The following is a 19,629-nucleotide window of genomic DNA, read 5'->3' on the forward strand; positions in this document are numbered from 1 at the left end:
CAGTTGAGGGTGAGTAAAGAAGAGGTTGATAACACAGTTGAGGGTGAGTAAAGAAGAGGTTGATAACACAAGAGTTTGATAACACAGTTGAGGGTGAGTAAAGAAGAGGTTGATAACACAGTTGAGGGTGAGTAAAGAAGAGGTTGATAACACAGTTGAGGGTGAGTAAAGAAGAGGTTGATAACACAGTTGAGGGTGAGTAAAGAAGAGGTTGATAACACAGTTGAGGGTGAGTAAAGAAGAGGTTGATAACACAGTTGAGGGTGAGTAAAGAAGAGGTTGATAGCACACATGAGGGTGAGTAAAGAAGAGGTTGATAACACAGTTGAGGGTGAGTGAAGAAGAGGTTGATAACACAGTTGAGGGTGAGTAAAGAAGAGGTTGATAGCACACATGAATGTGAGTAAAGAAGAGGTTGATAGCATTCATGAGGGTGAGTAAAGAAGAGGTTGACAGCACACATGAGGGTGAGTAAAGAAGAGGTTGATAACACACATGAGGGTGAGTAAAGAAGACGTTGATAACACAGATGAGGGTGAGTAAAGAAGAGGTTGATGGCACACATGAGTGTGACTAAAGAAGAGGTTGATAACACACATGAGGGTGAGTAAAGAAGAGGTTGATAGCACACATGAGGGTGAGTAAAGAAGAGGTTGATAGCACACATGAGGGTGAGTAAAGAAGAGGTTGACAGCACACATGAGGGTGAGTAAAGAAGAGGTTGATAACACAGTTGAGGGTGAGTAAAGAAGAGGTTGATAACACAGTTGAGGGTGAGTAAAGAAGAGGTTGATAACACACATGAGGGTGAGTAAAGAAGAGGTTGATAGCACACATGAGGGTGAGTAAAGAAGAGGTTGATAGCACACATGAGGGTGAGTAAAGAAGAGGTTGATAGCACACATGAGGGTGAGTAAAGAAGAGGTTGATAGCACACATGAGGGTGAGTAAAGAAGAGGTTGATAGCACACATGAGAGTGAGTAAAGAAGAGGTTGACAGCACGCACACATGAGGGTGAGTAAAGAAGAGGTTGAAGACATGAGGTGAGTGAGGTTAGCACACACATGAGGGTGAGTAAAGAAGAGGTTGATAGCACACACATGAGGGTGAGTAAAGAAGAGGTTGATAGCACACACATGAGGGTGAGTAGGTTGAAGAATGAGGTGAGTAAAGAAGAGGTTAGCACACATGAGGGTGAGTAAAGAAGAGGTTGATAGCACACATGAGGGTGAGTAAAGAAGAGGTTGATAGCACACATGAGGGTGAGTAAAGAAGAGGTTGATAGCACACATGAGGGTGAGTAAAGAAGAGGTTGATAGCACACATGAGGGTGAGTAAAGAAGAGGTTGATAGCACACATGAGGGTGAGTAAAGAAGAGGTTGATAGCACACATGAGGGTGAGTAAAGAAGAGGTTGATAGCACACATGAGGGTGAGTAAAGAAGAGGTTGATAGAACACACAGCACACATGAGTAAAGAGGGTGAGTAAAGAAGAGGTTGATAGCACACATGAGAGTGAGTAAAGAAGAGGTTGATAGCACACATGAGGGTGAGTAAAGAAGAGGTTGATAGCACACATGAGGGTGAGTAAAGAAGAGGTTGATAGCACACATGAGGGTGAGTAAAGAAGAGGTTGATAGCACACATGAGAGTGAGTAAAGAAGAGGTTGATAGCACACATGAGGGTGAGTAAAGAAGAGGTTGATAGCACACATGAGGGTGAGTAAAGAAGAGGTTGATAGCACACATGAGAGTGAGTAAAGAAGAGGTTGACAGCACGCACACATGAGGGTGAGTAAAGAAGAGGTTGACAGCACACATGAGGGTGAGTAAAGAAGAGGTTGATAGCACACATGAGGGTGAGTAAAGAAGAGGTTGACAGCACACATGAGGGTGAGTAAAGAAGAGGTTGATAGCACACATGAGGGTGAGTAAAGAAGAGGTTGATAGCACACATGAGGGTGAGTAAAGAAGAGGTTGATAGCACACATGAGAGTGAGTAAAGAGTGAAGAAGAGGTTGATAACACAGTTGAGGGTGAGTAAAGAAGAGGTTGATAGCACACATGAGGGTGAGTAAAGAAGAGGTTGATAGCACACATGAGGGTGAGTAAAGAAGAGGTTGACAGCACACATGAGGGTGAGTAAAGAAGAGGTTGACAGCACACATGAGAGTGAGTAAAGAAGAGGTTGATAGCACACATGAGGGTGAGTAAAGAAGAGGTTGATAGCACACATGAGGGTGAGTAAAGAAGAGGTTGATAGCACACATGAGGGTGAGTAAAGAAGAGGTTGACAGCACACATGAGGGTGAGTAAAGAAGAGGTTGACAGCACACATGAGGGTGAGTAAAGAAGAGGTTGACAGCACACATGAGGGTGAGTAAAGAAGAGGTTGATAGCACACATGAGGGTGAGTAAAGAAGAGGTTGATAGCACACATGAGAGTGAGTAAATAGGTTGATAGTACACATGAGGGTGAGTAAAGAAGAGGTTGACAGCACACATGAGGGTGAGTAAAGAAGAGGTTGATAGCACACATGAGGGTGAGTAAAGAAGAGGTTGACAGCACACATGAGGGTGAGTAAAGAAGAGGTTGATAGCACACATGAGGGTGAGTAAAGAAGAGGTTGACAGCACACATGAGGGTGAGTAAAGAAGAGGTTGATAGTACACATGAGGGTGAGTAAAGAAGAGGTTGACAGTACACATGAGGGTGAGTAAAGAAGAGGTTGATAGCATTTTCTTGATAAAACAACTCTCAATGCCTGAAATAACAATATTTGTAGTCTACAGATTTTTAACTAAGAGAATGAATAAATAATTATTTAACTAAACTTGCAAAAGCATAAATCTTCCATATATATTGAAGGAATGAGAAGGTAACCTATTTTGTAGAAGAAATATTAGTTAACTAACAGATGATAATACAAAGTGGAACACAAAGTCATTTAGGAAACAAAATTAGTTAACTAACAGATGATAATACAAAGTCATTTAGGAAACAAGAATTAGTTAACTAACAGATGATAATACAAGGTGGAACACAAAGTCATTTAGGAAACAAAATTAGTTAACTAACAGATGATAATACAAGGTGGAACACAAAGTCATTTAGGAAACAAGAATTAGTTAACTAACTGATGATAATACAAGGTGGAACACAAAGTCATTTAGGAAACAAGAATTAGTTAACTAACAGATGATGATAATACAAGGTGGAACACAAAGTCATTTTGGAAACAAGAATTAGTTAACTAACAGATGATAATACAAGGTGGAACACAAAGTCATTTAGGAAACACGAATTAGTTAACTAACAGATGATAATACAAGGTGGAACACAAAGTCATTTAGGAAACAAAGTTAGTTAACTAACAGATGATAATACAAAGTGGAACACAAAGTCATTTAGGAAACAAAATTAGTTAACTAACAGATGATAATACAAAGTGGAACACAAAGTCATTTAGGAAACACAAATTAGTTAACTAACAGATGATAATACAAGGTGGAACACAAAGTCATTTAGGAAACAAGAATTAGTTAACTAACAGATGATAATACAAGGTGGAACACAAAGTCATTTAGGAAACAAAATTAGTTAACTAACAGATGATAATACAAAGTGGAACACAAAGTCATTTAGGAAACAAAATTAGTTAACTAACAGATGATAATACAAAGTGGAACACAAAGTCATTTAGGAAACAGAAATTAGTTAACTAACAGATGATAATACAAAGTGGAACACAAAGTCATTTAGGAAACAAGAATTAGTTAACTAACAGATGATAATACAAGGTGGAACACAAAGTCATTTAGGAAACAAGAATTAGTTAACTAACAGATGATAATACAAGGTGGAACACAAAGTCATTTAGGAAACAAAATTAGTTAAGTAACAGATGATAATACAAAGTGGAACACAAAGTCATTTAGGAAACAAGAATTAGTTAACTAACAGATGATAATACAAGGTGGAACACAAAGTCATTTAGGAAACAAAATTAGTTAACTAACAGATGATAATACAAAGTGGAACACAAAGTCATTTAGGAAACAAAAATTAGTTAACTAACAGATGATAATACAAAGTGGAACACAAAGTCATTTAGGAAACAAAATTAGTTAACTAACAGATGATAATACAAAGTGGAACACAAAGTCATTTAGGAAACAAAAATTAGTTAACTAACAGATGATAATACAAAGTGGAACACAAAGTCATTTAGGAAACAAAATTAGTTAACTAACAGATGATAATACAAAGTGGAACACAAAGTCATTTAGGAAACAAGAATTAGTTAACTAACAGATGATAATACAAAGTGGAACACAAAGTCATTTAGGAAACAAAAATTAGTTAACTAACAGATGATAATACAAAGTGGAACACAAAGTCATTTAGGAAACAGAGAAATATCTCCCACAAAAATTAACCTTTTGTATGCAAAATGAAAGGAAAAAAACTCTTCCAGAAATCATCTAATCAAATTATATTTAAGCTCAAAAAAAAAGAAAAAGAAAATGAAGGTAAATTCGTGTGAATCAATGGCATCCGGGGTCACTTGAGAGGTTCTCTGGCACTCTGTCTTAAAGTAATTCTTCCATCTTCTCTGATTTGTTACAACCTCTGATTATGGCTGTGTTGGGCCACAGTTTGTGGCTTATCCTAACTTTCCTAATATATGTGAGTAACTGGTGTATAAAGTCATTATTAGAAAGTTTTCATATCCAGAACTTATGTACAGCTCATCATCGCAGCTCGATTCTCCGCTCTCCTTTTAATTAATCTGTTTGTAATGTGAATCAGACCAAGGAATAAAACTTACAATTATGAGATTGGTTTTCAGGGAAATTATACTCTGTCAAGTATAAAAATAATTTGCTGTTTATTTTAAAATTAAAAAAAAATCAGAGGACACTGGAAATAAAACAGCTGATTGAGTGATTTTCATTGATCTTTTTTATTTGAGAAAATATTGTGCATTGTCCATATAGTTATATCTAAGTGCAAATCTATTCATTTTCTCTCTTAAGTCATGAAAGTCATATATAAACATACAATACGTACAATGATAGTCATTGTAACTAAGAACAAAGGGAACAAGGAATATACGGGGGAGGGATAATATCCTCACGCATCTGTTAACAGAAACGAAATTGCCAGATGTTGCTATTTCACTGACTTTCTTGTCGGATATATAATGAGTTGAGAGCCAATTAGGCATTCAGAGAGCATCAGCTATTTGAGAGCCAAAGAGGGTTTCAGCGAGCGTCAGCAGCTTCAGAGTCCATGAGGATTTCAGCGACTGTCAGCAATTTGTATTAAAAAAATCTCTGATATCAGACGCAACAAGGCAATTTCGTGTCTCTCTGCTTGAGCTTTAATTCAGAGGCTTAGACACTGTTACTATGTCTTACTGATACTACATCTAGATTACTCATACAATTATTAGATGTTCCTGATATCCTTACTAAATTATTGATTCAATTACGGATGTTACTGACAATAATGGCATATGTTACTAATACTCTTACTAGATATTACTGATACTGTCACTAGATGTTACTGATGTTTCTAACAGATATTAATAATATTCTTACTAGAAGTTACAAACACTCTTATTATGCTGTTACTGATACTTGCTGTTAGTAATACTTATACTAGATGTTACTGATACTCTTATTACATGTTACTGATACTCTTATTACATGTTACTGATACTCTTATTTGATGTTACTGATACTCTTATTAGATGTTACTGACACACTTACTAGATGTTACTAGATTGTAGACGAATGGTTCAGAGAACCGACATGTTGTTGAATTCAACACCCTTATTAGATGTTACTGATATTCTTATTAGATGTTTCTAATACTCTTATTCGATGTTACTGATGCTCTTACTAGATGTTAATGATGTTTTTATTTTGTTACTGATACTCTTACTAGAAGTTACTGATACTCTTATTTGACGTTACTGATACTCTTACTAGATGTTACTGATACTATTACTGAACGTTATCTATACTAGTTCTAGATGTTATTGATAATATTACTAGACGTTATCGATACTAGTTCTAGATGTTACTGATATTATTACTAGAAGTTATCGATACTAGTTCTAGATATTACTGATACTATTACTAGACGTTATCTATACTAGTTCTAGATGTTACTGATAATATTACTAGGCGTTATCGATACTAGTTCTAGATATTACTGATAATATTACTAGGCGTTATCGATACTAGTTCTAGATATTACTGATACTATTACTACGTGTTACTGACTTTTGCTAGATGTTACCGGTACTAGTACTATTTATTTTTAATACTATTACTAGATGTAAATTACACAATTACTAATTTTTACTGAAATTTTTTTGATATTTTACAAATACCATTTCTAGACGTCACTGATATACTTCTAGTTAGTGATATAAATGTTGGCGTTTCTTATATCTCTTTACTTTAATAGAACATCAAGAGGAGGTTCTTGATATTTCTTCTAGATGTAATCATTATTTTACAATTAATTCATAAACTGGTCGAGCAAAATGATTTTTTTAAGCAAACAAGATGCAGAAATAATATTCTATTTAAGCTTAATTTATCTACTATTAATTTATCTACTATTAATTTATCTACTGTTAAGCAAGAAACGTCTAAATTTGTTGTTATAAAAAATCGTCGAAAAACAGATTAACGTATATATATATGGTTAACATTATCAAATTTATGGTGAACTGAAAAAAATTTACTAGAATTCGGTTAAACTGTGTTTCGTTAATTTTAGCTAGATTAGGCACCCTTGCTAAGTTAATTTTAGCCCACAATTACAATGTTTTCAAATATTTAAAATCACAGACATGAATTGAAAGATTTATTCTACAGAAGAACTTCTTGTTTCATCGACTCCGTCTAAGAATCCTAGAAAAAGAGTCTGATTCCGCTGTGTCAGTGTTCAATCCATTAGAATTCTCAGTTGTTTCTGTGGTAAATTAATATGTTCGATATTCCTTCTCTACCCTGATTATAATGTTCGTGAATATTTCGTGTGGGATGATTTAACCATCCCTATTTTTTCCTTTCGTATACTGTAGTTATGTGGGATCTTTGGTAGTTTCAAATTCAGGTTGGATAAATACGTGAGTGACAGAGGTTGGTTGGATCTGAGTGGGACTTGCACATGGGTTAGTGGATTTATCAGAGCTTATTGTTAGGGTCGAGCTAAAGTGGGTTGGACAAATATTTTGTTAGTTGGTTGGATTTGTGAAGGACCTGCCCAGTATGGGCCAACAGACTTACTGCAGTGTTCCTCCCTTCTTATGTTCTTATCTATCTAAATAACTCATTAGCCTATAGCCCTCAGCTCAACAGTGTCATCATTCTATTTTTTTTTCTAGAAATTTCCTTTGCATTTTTAAAAGGGGAAAATTTGACTCCGGTGCAGAATACTGAAGAATGGATCATACCAACACCACATACTCAAGAAACGATTACACCAGTTTTATATTCTTATAAATTATTCAAACAAACGTAGCTTACTGAGAGAATGGGTCGTTTCAGTACTGTATGTTCTTCTATATTCATGAATATCTAAGACAACCCTTATTTAATAACATAGAACATAAGAAAGAAGAAACCTAGCAGCGTGCCTACTTGCCCACGCGAGGCAAGTCTAAGTCTCCTTCCGGCTTAAGCCAAGGACCCAACCTAGTGGAAACTCTGATACAGCATTTGCAGGTTTGAGTCCTGCTGTGGGCGTAGTGATAATGTTTGTAAATAATTTCGCCTGTTTGCGAATTATTATGTATATATATATATATATATATATATATATATATATATATATATATATATATATATATATATATATATATATATATATATATATATGTATATATATATATATATATATATATATATATATATATATATATATATATATATATATATATATATATATATATATATATATATATATAAATATAGATTGGGGTCCACATCTGGTGTAAATTGTGGGACCCATAGCCTCGGAGAAGTGGATAAAAAGGCTTCAAGAAAGAATATTTGGATTTCTTCCTGAAGCCGTTTGAATATTCCACTTCCCCTACCACCCCATCTTTTAAACTATTTTTTTTAACCAATAGGAATATTTTATTACATAATATGGCAGTAGGTAGTAGGTTGGTAGGTAGGTAGTAGGTTGGTAGACAGCAACCACCCAGGGAAGTACTACCGTCCTGCCAGATGACTGTGAAACAAAAACCTGTAACTGTTTTGCATGATGGTAGGATTGCTGGTTTCTTTTTCTGTCTCATAAACACGCTAGATAACAGGGATATCCTGCTACTCCTACTTACACTTTGGTCACACTTCACAGACACGCACATGCATATATATATATACATACATCTAGGTTTTTCTCCTTTTTCTAAATAGCTCTTGTTCTTTTTTATTTCTTCTATTGTCCATGGGGAAGTGGAAAAGAATCTTTCCTCCGTAAGCCATGCGTGTCGTATGAGGCGACTAAAATGCCGGGAGCAATGGGCTAGTAACCCCTTCTCCTGTATACATTTACTAAAAATGAGAAGAAGAAAAACTTTATAAAACTGGGATGCTTAAATGTGCGTGGATGTAGTGCGGATGACAAGAAACAGATGATTGCTGATGTTATGAATGAAAAGAAGTTGGATGTCCTGGCTCTAAGCGAAACAAAGCTGAAGGGGGTAGGAGAGTTTCAGTGGGGGGAAATAAATGGGATTAAATCTGGAGTATCTGAGAGAGTTAGAGCAAAGGAAGGGGTAGCAGTAATGTTAAATGATCAGTTATGGAAGGAGAAAAGAGAATATGAATGTGTAAATTCAAGAATTATGTGGATTAAAGTAAAGGTTGGATGCGAGAAGTGGGTCATAATAAGCGTGTATGCACCTGGAGAAGAGAGGAATGCAGAGGAGAGAGAGAGTTTTTGGGAGATGTTAAGTGAATGTATAGGAGCCTTTGAACCAAGTGAGAGAGTAATTGTGGTAGGGGACCTGAATGCTAAAGTAGGAGAAACTTTTAAAGAGGGTGTGGTAGGTAAGTTTGGGGTGCCAGGTGTAAATGATAATGGGAGGCCTTTGATTGAACTTTGTATAGAAAGGGGTTTAGTTATAGGTAATACATATTTTAAGAAAAAGAGGGTAAATAAGTATACACGATATGATGTAGGGCGAAATGACAGTAGTTTGTTGGATTATGTATTGGTAGATAAAAGACTGTTGAGTAGACTTCAGGATGTACATGTTTATAGAGGGGCCACAGATATATCAGATCACTTTCTAGTTGTAGCTACACTGAGAGTAAAAGGTAGATGGGATACAAGGAGAATAGAAGCATCAGGGAAGAGAGAGGTGAAGGTTTATAAACTAAAAGAGGAGGCAGTTAGGGTAAGATATAAACAGCTATTGGAGGATAGATGGGCTAATGAGAGCATAGGCAATGGGGTCGAAGAGGTATGGGGTAGGTTTAAAAATGTAGTGTTAGAGTGTTCAGCAGAAGTTTGTGGTTACAGGAAAGTGGGTGCAGGAGGGAAGAGGAGCGATTGGTGGAATGATGATGTAAAGAGAGTAGTAAGGGAGAAAAAGTTAGCATATGAGAAGTTTTTACAAAGTAGAAGTGATGCAAGGAGGGAAGAGTATATGGAGAAAAAGAGAGAGTTTAAGAGACTGGTGAAGCAATGTAAAAAGAGAGCAAATGAGAGAGTGGGTGAGATGTTATCAACAAATTTTGTTGAAAATAAGAAAAAGTTTTGGAGTGAGATTAACAAGTTAAGAAAGCCTAGAGAACAAATGGATTTGTCAGTTAAAAATAGGAGAGGAGAGTTATTAAATGGAGAGTTAGAGGTATTGGGAAGATGGAGGGAATATTTTGAGGAATTGTTAAATGTTGATGAAGATAGGGAAGCTGTGATTTCGTGTATAGGGCAAGGAGGAATAACATCTTGTAGGAGTGAGGAAGAGCCAGTTGTGAGTGTGGGGGAAGTTCGTGAGGCAGTAGGTAAAATGAAAGGGGGTAAGGCAGCCGGGATTGATGGGATAAAGATAGAAATGTTAAAAGCAGGTGGGGATATAGTTTTGGAGTGGTTGGTGCAATTATTTAATAAATGTATGGAAGAGGGTAAGGTACCTAGGGATTGGCAGAGAGCATGCATAGTTCCTTTGTATAAAGGCAAAGGGGATAAAAGAGAGTGCAAAAATTATAGGGGGATAAGTCTGTTGAGTGTACCTGGTAAAGTGTATGGTAGAGTTATAATTGAAAGAATTAAGAGTAAGACGGAGAATAGGATAGCAGATGAACAAGGAGGCTTTAGGAAAGGTAGGGGGTGTGTGGACCAGGTGTTTACAGTGAAACATATAAGTGAACAGTATTTAGATAAGGCTAAAGAGGTCTTTGTGGCATTTATGGATTTGGAAAAGGCGTATGACAGGGTGGATAGGGGGGCAATGTGGCAGATGTTGCAAGTGTATGGTGTAGGAGGTAGGTTACTGAAAGCAGTGAAGAGTTTTTACGAGGATAGTGAGGCTCAAGTTAGAGTATGTAGGAAAGAGGGAAATTTTTTCCCAGTAAAAGTAGGCCTTAGACAAGGATGTGTGATGTCACCGTGGTTGTTTAATATATTTATAGATGGGGTTGTAAGAGAAGTAAATGCGAGGGTCTTGGCAAGAGGCGTGGAGTTAAAAGATAAAGAATCACACACAAAGTGGGAGTTGTCACAGCTGCTCTTTGCTGATGACACTGTGCTCTTGGGAGATTCTGAAGAGAAGCTGCAGAGATTGGTGGATGAATTTGGTAGGGTGTGCAAAAGAAGAAAATTAAAGGTGAATACAGGAAAGAGTAAGGTTATGAGGATAACAAAAAGATTAGGTGATGAAAGATTGAATATCAGATTGGAGGGAGAGAGTATGGAGGAGGTGAACGTATTCAGATATTTGGGAGTGGACGTGTCAGTGGATGGGTCTATGAAAGATGAGGTGAATCATAGAATTGATGAGGGAAAAAGAGTGAGTGGTGCACTTAGGAGTCTGTGGAGACAAAGAACTTTGTCCTTGGAGGCAAAGAGGGGAATGTATGAGAGTATAGTTTTACCAATGCTCTTTTATGGGTGTGAAGCGTGGGTGATGAATGTTGCAGCGAGGAGAAGGCTGGAGGCAGTGGAGATGTCATGTCTGAGGGCAATGTGTGGTGTGAATATAATGCAGAGAATTCGTAGTTTGGAAGTTAGGAGGAGGTGCGGGATTACCAAAACTGTTGTCCAGAGGGCTGAGGAAGGGTTGTTGAGGTGGTTCGGACATGTAGAGAGAATGGAGCGAAACAGAATGACTTCAAGAGTGTATCAGTCTGTAGTGGAAGGAAGGCGGGGTAGGGGTCGGCCTAGGAAGGGTTGGAGGGAGGGGGTAAAGGAGGTTTTGTGTGCGAGGGGCTTGGACTTCCAGCAGGCATGCGTGAGCGTGTTTGATAGGAGTGAATGGAGACAAATGGTTTTTAATACTTGACGTGCTGTTGGAGTGTGAGCAAAGTAACATTTATGAAGGGATTCAGGGAAACCGGCAGGCCGGACTTGAGTCCTGGAGATGGGAAGTACAGTGCCTGCACTCTGAAGGAGGGGTGTTAATGTTGCAGTTTAAAAACTGTAGTGTAAAGCACCCTTCTGGCAAGACAGTGATGGAGTGAATGATGGTGAAAGTTTTTCTTTTTCGGGCCACCCTGCCTTGGTGGGAATCGGCCAGTGTGATAATAAAAATAAGATAATATAATATGGCACAGAAGATTTAAGAGATACATTGTTAATATAAAGGTGGCATATACGGTACATGTTGTTACGTGTGTATCACCGATTATAAGGCGAAAATCTCATCCAGCTCCTCAGAGCTGGGGCGTGTGCCCAAAATGCAGCATGCATTACCCCTTTGAACAGCCGCACTGAGCCGCTGGAACAGAAAACTAGCTGCCCTGGGATCCCTAGTTACCCTGATGAGTCTTTTTCCCAGCTCCTTAAGGAAATTAGATGCACTCTTTCCCCATGAGCCAAGGGTCTCTGAGCCTATGGGAACAAACATATAATGATGGGCAAGTTCTCCATATTTTCTAGACTTTTGGGACTCCCTAAAGCTGGCAGCTGCCCCTCCTTCCTCCCTGGTGTATTGGAGATAGGTATCAGCCAAGGTAGATGCACATGTATAGTCCCACACCACCTGCTTCCCATCTGTCCAGGCTTGAAGGGTGATACCATCTGGACGCTTCTGGCTGCTATCAGATCTGCATAGTTGGGGTGGCTCCCTTACTGCTGGGCATCCAGCTGTATATATATATATATATATATATATATATATATATATATATATATATATATATATATATATATATATATATATATATATATATATATATTTTTTTAACAAACCGGCCGTATCCCACCAAGGCAGGGTGGCCCAAAAAGAAAAACGAAAGTTTCTCTTTTTAAATTTAGTAATTTATACGGGAGAAGGGGTTACTAGCCCCTTGCTCCTGGCATTTTAGTCGCCTCTTACAACACGCATGGCTTACGGAGGAAGAATTCTGTTCCACTTCCCCATGGAGATAAGAGGAAATAAACAACAACAAGAACTAGAAAGAAAATAGAAGAAAACCCAGAGGGATGTGTATATATACATACATATATATGCTTGTACATGTATGTGTAGTGTGACCTAAGTTTAAGTAGAAGTAGCAAGACATACCTGAAATCTTGCATGTTTATGAGACAGAAAAAAAGGACACCAGCAATCCTACCATCATGTAAAACAATTACAGGCTTTCGTTTTACACTCACTTGGCAGGACGGTAGTACCTCCCTGGGCGGTTGCTGTCTACCAACCTACTACCTAGATAGATAGATAGATAGATAGATATATATATATATATATATATACATACATATATATATATATATACATATATATACATATATATATATATATAGATATATATATATATATATATATATGTCGTGCCGAATATGTAAAACTGGTCAATTAGCAAGAACTCATTTAAAATTAAGTCCTTTCTAAAATTTTCTTTTATACGTTTAAAGATATATTTTTTTCATTAATGTTAAGGTAAAAATTTTTAATTTTGCATCAAAAGAATCTTAGAAAACTTACCTAACCTTATTGTAACAAGATCAATATATTTTAGCCTAACCCAACTAAATATATTTTAGATTTGTTTACAATAATTTAATACTAAACAAACACAATGAGATATATTTTTTTCGTTAGGTTCAGAATGATTTTGGCGAAATTATTGCATACACAAATTTTCACTTGTCCTATGTGGCAAGATGAACGTTGCTATTTAAGCCAAGATCGCAAGTTCTGCCTATTCGGCACGACATATATATATATATATATATATATATATATATATATATATATATATATATATATATATATATATATATATATATATATATATATATATATATATATGTATATATATATATATATATATGTATATATATATATATATATATATATATATATATATATATATATATATATATATATATATATATATATATATATATATATATATATATATATATATATATGAACATTAGAAAGGTATAAAATACCGACAGGTTGTTAGGTAAGACACATACGCAACAGTTAGGTATCTTTATTTCGAAACGTATCGCCTACACAGTAGGCCTCTTCAGTCGAGTACAGAAAAGTTGATAGAAGCAGAAGAGACTTGAAGACGATATAATCAGTCCATCACCCTTGACAGTCTGGAGAAGAGTGTTGTTCCATAGTCTGAAACAATATTGTTTCAGACTATGGAACAACACTCTTCTCCAGACTGAGGGACTGACCACCTCAAAACTTCAAGGGTGATGGACTGATTACATCGTTTTCAAGTCTCTTCTGCTTCTATCAATTTTTCTGTATTCGACTGAAGATAAAGATACCTAACTGTTGCATATGTGTCTTACCATATATATATATATATATATATATATATATATATATATATATATATATATATATATATATATATATATATATATATATATATGGGTATAGCAAGGAATCAATGCTTCTCTTTGGAGAGCATGAAATCACATCATCGGAGGGTGTCCAACAAGGAGATCCTCTTGCACCATTTCTCTTCTGTATAGCAGTTAGGGAAATCACAGTCAGACTGACCAGCGAGCTAAACATCTGGTTCCTAGATGATGGCACACTAGCAGGTACAAAGGAGTCCCTCCTACATGACCTTACACAGGTAATGACACGGGGACAGGAAATGGGTCTCGTCCTGAATCCATCCAAATGTGAAATCATCTCAGTCAGTCAACAAGTGATAAATGCAGTGAGATCAAAACTACCAGGATCAGCAGTCATTGCCCCCACAAATAGTGTCTTGCTAGGAGCACCTCTGGGAAGCAATGCCATTGACACAATTGTCAGGAAGAAACTGGAAGAGTTAAGGAGAATGGAACAACGAATAGGCAATCTGGACACCCACGATGCCTTGTATCTTCTCACAAAGTGCTTGAGTCTGCCCAGGTTGACATATTTCCTAAGATGTGCACCTTCATATGATAACCCTATACTGCACGTATATGACAGTATTCTGAGGCAGATTTTTACGAAAGTACTTAACCTTACTCTAGAAGACGGGCAGTGGAACCAAGCTACACTTCCAGTCAGACTAGCAGGCATTGGTGTCCGCAAGTCATCACAGATTGCGTTACCTGCTTTTCTGTCCTCGTGTATTGCATCCAGAGAGCTTGTAGCAGCGATTCTCCCTGAACATCTTAGGGACAAGATTGGAGTCCAGGACCAAAAATTCATTGACGGAGCAATGATCTGGGATAATCTAACGGGCTCAAAAACCAGACCTGCTCTCCCCAACAACTACAAACAATCGCACTGGGATGGTCCAATAGTGGAAAATATAGCCTCAACAATGCTTCAGAGTGTGTCAGGGAAGGATAGAGCCCGCCTGCTGGCAGTGAGAGCCCCTTATGCTGGGGACTTTCTGTTGGCTGTTCCCAACTCCAGCCTTGGCACACGCCTCGACCCACAGACCATCCGCATCGGTGTTGCCCTTCGACTTTCCGCCCCTATTCTCGCCGAACACAGGTGTATTTGTGGCAGTGAAGCAGCAGACCGATTCGGGTACCATGGTCTTGTGTGCCGTAAATCCGAGGGAAAGATTGCAAGACATGAGGAGGTTAATAACATTATCAAGAGGAGCTTCACAACAGCTGGATGCCCAGCAGTAAGGGAGCCACCCCAACTATGCAGATCTGATGGCAGCCAGAAGCGTCCAGATGGTATCACCCTTCAAGCCTGGACAGATGGGAAGCAGGTGGTGTGGGACTATACATGTGCATCTACCTTGGCTGATACCTATCTCCAATACACCAGGGAGGAAGAAGGGGCAGCTGCCAGCTTCAGGGAGTCCCAAAAGTCTAGAAAATATGGAGAACTTGCCCATCATTATATGTTTGTTCCCATAGGCTCAGAGACCCTTGGCTCATGGGGAAAGAGTGCATCTAAATTCCTTAAGGAGCTGGGGAAAAGACTCATCAGGGTAACTAGGGATCCCAGGGCAGCTAGTTTTCTGTTCCAGCGGCTCAGTGCGGCTGTTCAAAGGGGTAATGCCTGCTGTATTTTGGGAACACGCCCCAGCTCTGAGGAGCTGGATGAGATTTTCGCCTTATAGTCGGTGATACACACGTAACAACATGTACCTTATATGCCACCTTTATATCAATAATGTATCTCTTAAATCTTCTGTACCATATTATGTAATAAAATATTCCTATTGGTAAAAAAAATATATACTAAAAGATGGGGTGGTAGGGGAAGCGGAATATTCAAACGGCTTCAGGAAGAAATCCAAATATTCTTCCTTGAAGCCTTTTTATGCACTTCTCCGAGGCTATGGGTCCCACAATTTACACCAGAGGTGGACCCCATCCTATATATCAAAAAAAAAAAAATATATATATATATATATAAATATTTATATTTATGTGTGTGTGTGTGTATGTGTGTGTGTGTATGTGTGTGTGAATATGTGTGTGTGAATATGTGTGTGTGTATGGTTATGTGTGTATGTGTGTGTGTGTATGTGTGGGTGTGTGTGTATGTGTGTGTGTGTATGTGTGCGTGTGTATGTGTGTGGGGTCGAGACTCAGTTCCTGGCCCCGCCTCCTCACTGATCGCTACTAGGTCCTCTCTTTCTCTGCTTCCTGAGCTGTATCATACCTCTTCTTAAAACTATGTATGGTTCCTGCCTCCACTACTTCACTTGCTAGGCTATTCCACTTCCTGACAACTCTATGACTGAAGAAATACTGGAACATCCTATCTCTGTCCACCTTGTCTATTCCCCGCAGTATCTTGTATGTCGTTATCATGTCTCCCCTGACCCTTCTGTCCTCCAGCGTCGTCAGTCCGATTTCTCTCAACCTTCCCCTGAGCTCTGAGACTAGCCTTGTTCCAAACCTTTGTACTTTCTCTAACTTCTTGACGTGCTTGACCAGGTGTGGGTTCCAGACTGGTGCTGCATACTCCAGTATGGGCCTAACATACACAGTGTACAGTGTCTTGAACGATTCCTTATTAAGGTATCGAAACGCTATTCTCAGGTTTGCCAGGCGCCCGTATGCTGCAGCAGTTATTTGGTTGATGTGTGCCTCCGGTGATGTGCTCGGTGTTATGGTCACCCCAAGGTCTTTCTCCCTGAGTGAGGTCTGTAGTCTTTGTCCACCTAGCCTATACTCTGTCTGCGGTCTTCTTTGCCCCTCCCCAATCTTCATGACTTTGCATTTGGCTGTGTGTGTATGTGTGCGTGCGTGTGCGTGTGTGTGTGTGTGTGTGTGTGTGTGTGTGTGTGTGTGTGTGTGTGTGTGTGTGTGTGTGTGTGTGTGTGTGCACTCACCTAATTGCACTCACCTAATTGTGGTTGCAGGGGTCGAGACTCAGTTCCTGGCCCCGCCTCCTGACTGATCGCTACTAGGTCCTTTCTCTCTCTGCTTCCTGAGCTGTATCATACCTCTTCTTAAAACTATGTATGGTTCCTGCCTCCACTACTTCACTTGCTAGGCTATTCCACTTCCTGACAACTCTATGACTGAAGAAATACTTCCTAACGTATCTGTGACTCGTCTGAGTCTTCAGCTTCCAGTTGTGACCCCTGGTCCCTGTGTCCCCTCTCTGGAACATCCTATCTCTGTCCACCTTGTCTATTCCCCGCAGTATCTTGTATGTCGTTATCATGTCTCCCCTGACCCTTTTGTCCTCCAGTGTCGTCAGTCCGATTTCCCTCAACCTTTCCTCGTACGACATTCCCCTGAGCTCTGAGACTAGCCTTGTTCCAAACCTTTGTACTTTCTCTAACTTCTTGACGTGCTTGACCAGGTGTGGGTTCCAGACTGGTGCTGCATACTCCAGTATGGGCCTAACATACACAGTGTACAGTGTCTTGAACGATTCCTTATTAATGTGTGTGTGCATGTGCGTGTGTGCACAACAATTGCAGAATTGCAGACAAGCAATTTTAATTAACTATGCAAGACAAGCCACGGGGGGGGGGGGTGTAAATCTTTAGCTCAAGTGCTTTCACATTTCTCAGTGCGTCATCAGGAGCTATGCAATGTTGCAAAGCTGTAACAGAAGGAGTGAGAGGAAGTTTTCTCAGAATAGCGCAATGCAGGTCTGTCACTTGCTGCTGGCTCTCTGAGAGTGTGGGCTAACGTCGCTACCACCATCACCCATCCCCCCATGTGGGGTAAGAGGGTGGACTATTATATCTTCTAATTTCATAATACTCGACTTCTCAAAACCCTCTTACCCCATATGGGGGGATGGGGATGGTGGTAGTGCTGGGTGTGACACCGACCGTTGGCCCACACTCTCAGAGAGCCAGCAGCAAGTGACAGACCGACCCGCTTGTGCTATTCTGAGAAAACTTCCCCTCACTCCTTCAGTTGCAGCCTTGTAACATTGCATAGCTCCTGATGACGCACTGAGAAGTGTGAAAGTACTTGAGCTAAAGATATATATATATATATATATATATATATATATATATATATATATATATATATATATATATATATATATATATATATATATATATATATGTATATGTAAATTTGCAAGGCAGCAACAGAAGGAGGGTAAGTTCTTCTCAGAGTAGCTCAGTGCGGGTGTGTCACCGATCCCAGCCTCTCTCAGAATGTGGGCAATGGTCGGTGCCAACCTCACACCACCACCATCACCCTTCTCCCTATATGGGGCAGCAGGGTTTTTGAGATGCCAAGTATTATAAAATTAGAAGATATGATAGCCACTCCAAGATTTTTCTAGCCATTTAGAACAGGTCATGTGACTTGAGAATTATTATAATAAAAAAGAAGCGCTAAATCACAAGGGTTATACAGCACTGCAGGGCAGGGAAGGATGTGAGGGTATCAAGTAGCAAGAGGGAGAGGGATGAATATTAGGTTATGGAGTACAGCAGGGCAGTGGATAGTGCAGGGGTAGAGGGTAGCTAGAGATTGAGGTAGAAAGGACTGAGGGGAGTGCTAAAGGTATCATCATCAGAGTTTATGGAGTAAATCAGTTGCTGTCAAAAAGGCAATGAGAGAGTCTGGATTAAATGAGGGTCCATCAGAAAGAAGGGAAGGTAAAGAAAGAGCAGCAGAGCGGAGACGACATTGGAGGGAAATTCTGCATGCTCGTTGATAGAGTGGGCAGTCCAACAGAATGTGGCTAACAGATACTGGAACTTGGCAATTCTCGCAGAGAGGAACAGGGCACCTCTCAATGAGATACCCGTGAGTAAGACGAGTGTGGCTGATGCGAAGATGGGAGAGAGTAGTCTCCCAACGTCGACATTGATGACAAGAAAACGGCCAGTAACATATACACTATTTAATAGAATGAAGTTTGTTATAGAGCAGATCAGACCAACATTGTTGCCACCGGGTGCGAAGGTAGGTAGCAATTACAGCAAAACAATCCGTGAATCAAACACCTCTATATGAAACTGGGAGGTTATGTACTGCTGACCACGCAGCAGTGTCTGCCTGTTCATTGCCCTGTACGTTAACATGACCAGGGACCCAACAAAAAATCAGTATATTGGTGCTTGGTAGAGATATGGCATAACCAAAGTTGGATACAGAGAACTAGGGGGTGAGGTGTATCAAATTTCCGTTTAGCCTGTGAAGCACTAAGGAAGTCTGAAACAACCACAAACGGTGACACAGGCATAGATGCAATACTGATAATTGCTACAAGAATGACATACAATTCAGCAGTAAAATTGCTAGCCGACGATAACATATGCCCTCGCACGACACTGTCCGGAAGCACTGCTGCGAATCCGAAGACTTAGAACCATCTGTGTACACTGCGATGGCACGAGAATGAGAGCGGAAGTGGTCAAGAAAAATAGAGCGGGACACTACCGTAGGCAGTTGGGCTTTTGCGTATGGCAGTGAGAAAGAACAGACACGAACAGCTGGAACTTCCCAAGGGGGTATGGAAAAGTGACATGAAACATGAACATA

This window comes from Cherax quadricarinatus, chromosome 4 (genome assembly GCF_038502225.1).
Source record: "Cherax quadricarinatus isolate ZL_2023a chromosome 4, ASM3850222v1, whole genome shotgun sequence".
Lineage (NCBI taxonomy): Eukaryota > Metazoa > Arthropoda > Malacostraca > Decapoda > Parastacidae > Cherax > Cherax quadricarinatus.